Source organism: Myotis brandtii, unplaced genomic scaffold (genome assembly GCF_000412655.1).
Source record: "Myotis brandtii unplaced genomic scaffold, ASM41265v1 scaffold19, whole genome shotgun sequence".
In the NCBI taxonomy this organism is placed as follows: Eukaryota; Metazoa; Chordata; class Mammalia; order Chiroptera; family Vespertilionidae; genus Myotis; species Myotis brandtii.
In genome coordinates this window covers 698,665-706,071 of record NW_005357075.1, presented here as the reverse complement: position 1 = coordinate 706,071, position 7,407 = coordinate 698,665, and positions in this window count along the sequence as shown.

Genomic DNA, 7,407 nt, shown 5'->3' with positions numbered 1-7,407 from the left:
AATGTCCAACACCAAGTTTTCTTAAAAAACAAACTCTGTGGATTTGGAAAATTAGACCTCTAAATTCCAAGGAGTCTAATCTTCTAACACGTTTGTGTGAAGTCTCAAATACTTTAGAAATTCCGAATTACAACTTTGTATTTGAACTTAATTACATTAAGTGCATCTCACTCCATAGCTATGACCCCAAAACAACATTTTAAAAAATTGTTCAAATCTCCTGTATTTAACCTTCTCTTTTCACCGTAGCCAATAAAAAGAAACCACTCAATGGCCTTAAGCTGCTCCTTCTTTCAAGTGTGACACATCATCTGTTTGTAGAGATTAAAGCAAAGGAAGTTGTTCACCACTTTCCGATTTTAAACGACTTACTGATTTTCCTCTGAAATTTATAAGCATTTTCCTGAATTCTACTGCAGGATATATAAAAGGTCTGCTTGTCAGAATATATTTTTTCCTTATAATCTTACTTCCTCTTGTAAAATATGCCTGGCACAGTGCAGGCCATAACTAGTTCAATGAGTGTTTGTTGACTGGAGTTGATTCATCTGCTGGTGTAAGTGAAACGTCTCTTTAACTCCGTGTGACCGTTGTTTTTCAACCTGTGCTGAGGTTTATGGCTGAGATGACTGAGGCAGAGCCTGGGGCAAGTCTGGAGGAGCTACCCTCAGCGCAGGAGCCTCTAAGACTGCAGTGACCTCCAAAGAGGACATAAGATGGCCAATAGACATCCCTCCCCCCTCCCCTCACTCTTCTTCATTTAGATGGAGCCCTGAGATGCTCTCCTCACTAGGGCAGACCCCTGGAGATCGGTCCTAGTCGCTGGTGTTGAGAGCTGAGTCTCTCCCTAACCAGATTTATTTGAATAAGTCACCACTGCAGTCTCTGCCAGGAATTCACAGCTGCGGCTGACGCAGGCTCCACCTTCCAGAATTTGGGTGGGGGAGGGGAGGGCAAGGGTGTAAGGGACAACAGGTAGGTCCCTCCACAGCTCCTGCCTCCTCCTACCTGCCCCTCAAGCAACTCCATCTGCTCTACAGAGGCTGCAGAATGAGCAGCGCCCGCCCCGGCTGGCACAGCCTCACAGACAAGTGCCAGCTTTTCCAGAGGAGGCCAGGCCTAAGCTTGGCCCTGAGCCCAGTCAGCTGAGCTCCAGCCGCAGCGGCACCAAGCTGCGCAGCCCAGGCGGCCATAACCCCACCTTTTCCACTCAGGGGCGCGGCCCCTCTGCCCACTCCTGCAACCCAGGCCTCCCTACTGGCTTTCAGAGGCCCTGGTCTATAAATGGGGATGTCTGTCACTGGAGAGGCTAAGCGCTGGGGCCCGGCCAGGCATTTACTTTGTCAGCAGAGCTGGAGGAGAGAAGCCTCCAGTGCTCCCAGTGACCTCTGGTCCTGTCTTCTCACCATCCCACCTAACCTGGTGCAGGAAGGTCAGAGGCCACCTGCTTGCCCATCATCTCTGTTCCGGCATGCAGGCCAAGGGAGGCTTGGCCAAGATGGCAATGTCTGTTTTAGAACTTCTCCCCCAGCCGGCCTTGGCCCTTCCTGTCACTCCCTGATTCTCAAGTCCTTCTTATGTACCAGGTTGAACTACCTAACAAACTAGACTTTCGATTTTGTGCAAACTCCAATCCACTGGTACGGACACTGGCCTGCGGATTGTGAGGTGCCTTCCGGCCTCCGTTTAGAGGAGTGGGGATGGTTGCTCGGCTCTGCCTGCCACACGCATGAATGGGAATACAGACAACGTGCAGACGTTTGCACCAATATGTAGACAACTTGTACACCAATCCAGTGAAACAGTTTAAATCTGTTTAGTTTTGCTAAAAAGAACTGAAACTCTGAGGTTGATGGTTGGGCCACAGAAGAGCATGAATGAAATGTGAGGGGAAGCAGCTTGGTTTTGGTGATGGTCATAATCGATGCTTTTATTTTCTATCTAAGGGTTTTTGGTAGAGGCATGACTTATTTATCATTTAACTGATTTGACGTACCTTGGATGGTTCCACTAAATATTCAATAGCACAATTTTTTTTTCTGGAAGTTGAATGGGGTCATTTGGAATTAGGTTGCATTGTTGACGGTTGTTGACAGTAGCCCTCCCATGGTATGCTTATTCCAGCAGGTGTATACAAGTCTCTTCCTGACAAATATATGGCCAGAAAGCCTTTCCACTGGCCTGGGTGATGGACATGATCTGAAGTCTTCGTATCTGTGGAGGAGTTTGCTCCTGAATAACCAGTTACAATGTTGGGAGGCACACTGAACATTCAGAGCAGTGTGAAACACATATTTTTTCTTTATTTATGTTCTACTGTCTAAATGTTCTACTATGAATCTATATGATCAAAAGAAATAAGATATAAAAAAAGAATAGAACGCTATATATATAATGGTATACACATAAAATAACGATTATATATTTTAGCAATCTCTATCTACTGGTGATGAAAATTGTAGTCGTTTTTTTCACATTTTCCAAGTTTGCTGCAGTTATTAATAATACTTATTAATGAACATCTGTGAATTGTAGAACCAGGGAAATATTCCTAAAGGAAAATACTGTTTTTTCTTAAACACAAAAATAAGCAAAAAAAACCCCCATTGATAAAAAATCAATTACAGATGGAGACAGAATATATTAAATCATCAAGGAAATAAACTGGATGCAGAATAGGGGTCCCTCTGTTGGAGAGGTAGGAGGTGGGGGTGAGGAACTATGCACGCATAGCTTCAACCACGCAGTGTCTTGGTTATATTATACTTTTTAAGTTGAATAAGGGGGTCACATTTGTTTGGGTCCTTAGTATGTTTTATAAGTTAGATATAGGTAATATTTTAATGTACCATATAGTACATTATTAAAAACATCAATGACTACAAAAGGAAACATGCAGCTTATCCAAGCCTGTTAAGTGGAACCCCTTTGACTTGAACTCAGACAGTCTGACTTGGGATTCCAAACTCCTAAGCCTGTCTGGTCATGATGTAGTGTTGTCTTATTAAAGGTGCTTTTAATTTGAAAAATATATATATTATGATCATTGGTGTGGGTATCAAGGCACAGACTCATTTCCTTACCCTCACCCTTTACTCCTCTACATCTTCCTAAATGATCCTGGTCCTCACATGTGGGTGGAGGGAGGGAGGTGAGATGAGTGCTGAAAGCATGCCTCCCTAGCGCCCCACGCACCAGATCTCCCTTCCAAAGAGGACGGTAGCGGCCAGACCTCAGGGCGTCACCTTCACTGACAGGCCCACTCCCTGACCTGGCTGACGGGTCCTCTCACTGAAGTCACTCTTTCGGGCTGGACAGTGGAGTGAGGACTTTGCTTCCGGAATCCACTGAGGATCTCCCTTGGCCCTACCCCGTTTGTGCACTGGCAGGGGTCAGTCTAGCCAACTGGCAACTGGCGCGCAGCCTTTTACTTCTCAGCCAAGCAGCTGGGAGGGGAAGGGTGAGCTGTGGGTCCTGAGCCCTGGGCAGTGTGCGGAGGTAAGAGGTCAGGGACACTCTGGTGAAGGAGTGGAAAGAGCAGTCGCCTTCTGGAGGAGTGGAGGTAGGAGAAACACACAGACCAGGGGGCCCCTTCGAGCTGCCTGCGGGAGGTGAGTGCTGTCAGGCTGTGGGCATCTGCTCCCCTTTCACTGCTGAGGTATCTGATGGGGAGAAATTAGGGTGACGGCAGACCTGGAAGTAAAAAAAGGTCTTTAGTTCCAGACCAGTGCATCGTCATGACTACCCTCCCTCTCCTTGGGTATCAAGGCACAGACTCATTTCCTTACCCTCACCCTTTACTCCTCTACATCTTCCTAAATGATCCTGGTCCTCACATGTGGGTGGAGGGAGGGAGGTGAGATGAGTGCTGAAAGCATGCCTCCCTAGCGCCCCACGCACCAGATCTCCCTTCCAAAGAGGACGGTAGCGGCCAGACCTCAGGGCGTCACCTTCACTGACAGGCCCACTCCCTGACCTGGCTGACGGGTCCTCTCACTGAAGTCACTCTTTCGGGCTGGACAGTGGAGTGAGGACTTTGCTTCCGGAATCCACTGAGGATCTCCCTTGGCCCTACCCCGTTTGTGCACTGGCAGGGGTCAGTCTAGCCAACTGGCAACTGGCGTGCAGCCTTTTACTTCTCAGCCAAGCAGCTGGGAGGGGCAGTGTGGGGAGGCAAGAGGTCAGGGACACTCTGGTGAAGGAGTGGAAAGAGCAGTCGCCTTCTGGAGGAGTGGAGGTAGGAGAAACACACAGACCAGGGGGCCCCTTCGAGCTGCCTGCGGGAGGTGAGTGCTGTCAGGCTGTGGGCATCTGCTCCCCTTTCACTGCTGAGGTATCTGATGGGGAGAAATTAGGGTGACGGCAGACCTGGAAGTAAAAAAAGGTCTTTAGTTCCAGACCAGTGCATCGTCATGACTACCCTCCCTCTCCTTCTCCACAACCTCACCCAGGGCCAGCCCCTCGCTAATATTCAAAAGGGGGCGGTAACAGGGCTCCAGCTGATAGGAGTGAGATAGAAACTTCATCAGCCCAGTAATGAGGCTGTCATTCTGAACATTCAAAATTAGGGGCCAGCGAACCTTTAAAACTCACGAAAGGGTACACTGAAGTCCAGAAATCCATTCTAAAAAGCACAGGGGCCTGTCTTGGTTTTGAACTCAGCTGCTCAATGGTCATGGTTTTCCTGCAAGCCATGGCTTTCCCACCTGCTTCCTGCCTGCTGCAGGTGGGCAGAAGCAGGAAGAACGCCTTCCTGTCCAGCAGCAGCCCCAGCACACCAGCCTTGCTGGCTCATCCCGCTTTCCCTCTCCACAGCTCTAGGGAGCCCCTCGCTCAGGGGGCCAGCCCTAGTCACCGTGGGGTTGGAGCAACAGCCTGTTCCCTGGCTCCAGACCAGGTTTTAAGATGTGCGTCAGAAGAGCCCTGCTTGAAATTCCAAAGCAGTGTGAGTGGCCAGGGCAGGAGAGGCCAGGGCAGAAGTCAGACTGAGAGCCTGAGGCCAGACCGAAGTGTGACCCGGGGGACCAGGGGAGGGGCCATTCCAAGAATGAGCACCTGTCCAGGGATGATAATATGGCCGCCAGGTGGCTTATCTCTGGGCTGTGCACAGCCTTGGATGGAGAGGGAAGTGACCAGGAGCCAGGAGGCCAGCCTGTGGGTCCCACTCCTGGATACAGTAACCATGTCCCTCAGCTGGCTCCCCATAGGCTGGCTTTGGATCCCAGCCCCTAAAATCCGCGTGTTGTTTCCTCAAGCATTCACTCCCACTGACCTGGCCCAGGACACTGTTTCTGAACAGGCCAGCTGGTCCCAAAGGAGAGGTAGCAAAAGTGAACGACTCACGCCCCACTAGACCTGAGATCACCCCCAGCCTTTTCTCTGTGCTGGGTAAAGAGAGGATTCTCTGAGCCCCCTCAGCTGCCCCCCCTGTCCTCCGCTGGTCACTCCCAGCATTCGGCAAGTACAGTGGGCAGTTGGCAGAATGCGATCTCCTTGGTAGGAGGGAGATGTGAAGGCAAAACAAGGGGTGACTAGGTTAAGGAATCAGGTGTCTTAGCCATGAAGGAGCAGCAGCCCCAAGACTGCAGCCAGTCCCGGGACAGGAAGAGGGGATTCCACCTGATGTGGGAGTGTCAAGGGGGGTGTCTACAGGTGCCCTGCACCCGCAGCAGTCCTGGCTTCTACTCTTTCCTTCAGAACCTGGCCAGAGAGAGGGGGCCGCAGGGGGAGGAAGCACCCCATCTCTCAGCCCATTTCATCCTTTTCAATCCAAGTGGCCAGGATGAAGGGCCTGTAATTCTGGGCCACCTGGTCCCTCATGCCCACTCTAGCTTCAGCCCCTCCCCAACCTGAAGGGCAGCTGCCAATACCAGGGACCTCCACTCTTCTGTTATCCTCATCTGGCCTTTGCGCCCCTTAATAGCTCCTCCCCACTCTGGAGCGCCCCTATCCTTCAGGCAGTGGGATCTATTTCTCCAAAAAGAAACTGAGCCCTGATACTTGCCCTCTCTTGCCCCCGCCCACCCAATTTGTCCCTCTTTCTAGTCACACCTGCCAAGAAAATGTCAGGCTTGCTCTCGTAATTCCTCCAGGGCCGCAGAGATCCCTGCCAGCCTGCTGTCACCTACTTGCAAAGGAGGAGCTAAGTGAGGGGCTCCCTTTGTTTTTGGGAGGGGCCAGGCTGAGACCAAGACTGATTGGGGCCTGAGGGTGTCCCTGCTAGGCTGGGGTAAGTCAGACCAGAGGCTGAGGCTGAGAGGTGGCAGCCTGGGCCTCGGCAAAGGGAGAGAAGGGCATAGCCCTCCCAGAAGTGTCAGCCTGGCTGAAAGGGACTGTGTGAGGTGACCACTTGAGGATTCAGCTGACCACATTTACAGTTAACCTTTGCCTGGACTCTAAGTTACAGTAATTTTATGTCTTCTCCCTGTGCCCCTGCCTCTAAGGCATATGTTCTCATCTCCAGCTTTAAGACTGTCAGTTAGGGATAGATAGGTAGATAGGTAGATAGATATTCATATTATATATAACATATGCACATGTATACATATTATATATGTACTAGAGGCCCGATGCACAAAATTCATGCAAGAGTAGGCCTTCCTTCCTCTGCTGCCGGCACCAGCTTCCCTCTGGCATCTGGGACCCGGGCTTCCCTCACAGCCCTGGCTTCATCTGGAAGGTCATCTGGAAGGTCGTCCAGAAGGACGTCTAGTCTAATTAGCATATTACGTTTTTATTATTATAGACTAGTAGCCCAGTGCACAAAATCATGCACATTAAAAGAGAATTAATTAGAGGAAATATTTTAATATTGCTATTTGCCCTTTCTCTATAATAGAAGTGTCAGAGATGAAAGAAAATTAGTAAAATGTATATGAAAATCTCCCTCCTGTCAGAGTCTGGGGCACACTGTGGGACCCAGAGTCAAGTCCCCGCCCACCTGCGCATGCCTCGAAATTGTGCCAGACCCAGACCCGGCCAGCCCCACCCCTGTCAAGCCCCGCCAGGTGGAGAACATGGCCTCAGGTCCCCCTTCAAGCCCAGCCAGCGGGGGGCGTGGCCTCAGGTCCCTTGGCCCAGCCTAGCACCACACAGCCTCAGGTCCCTGCTGATCGGTCGTTATGATGTCATGGCATGATGACCATTTGCATATTAGCCTTTTATTATTATGACTAGAGGCCCGGTGCACAAAAATTTGTCCACTGGTGGGGGGGGTGTCCCTCAGCCCCACTTGTGCCCTCTCACAGTCTGGGACCCCTCGGGAGATAACAACCTGCTGGCTTAGGCCCGCTCCCGGGTGGCAGAGGGCAGGCCCAATCCCTAGGTGCAGCCCCTGGTCGGACTCAGAGCAGGGCTGATTGGGGAGTTGGGGCGCCGCCCCCTGTCATGCACAAAGCAGGGCGGATC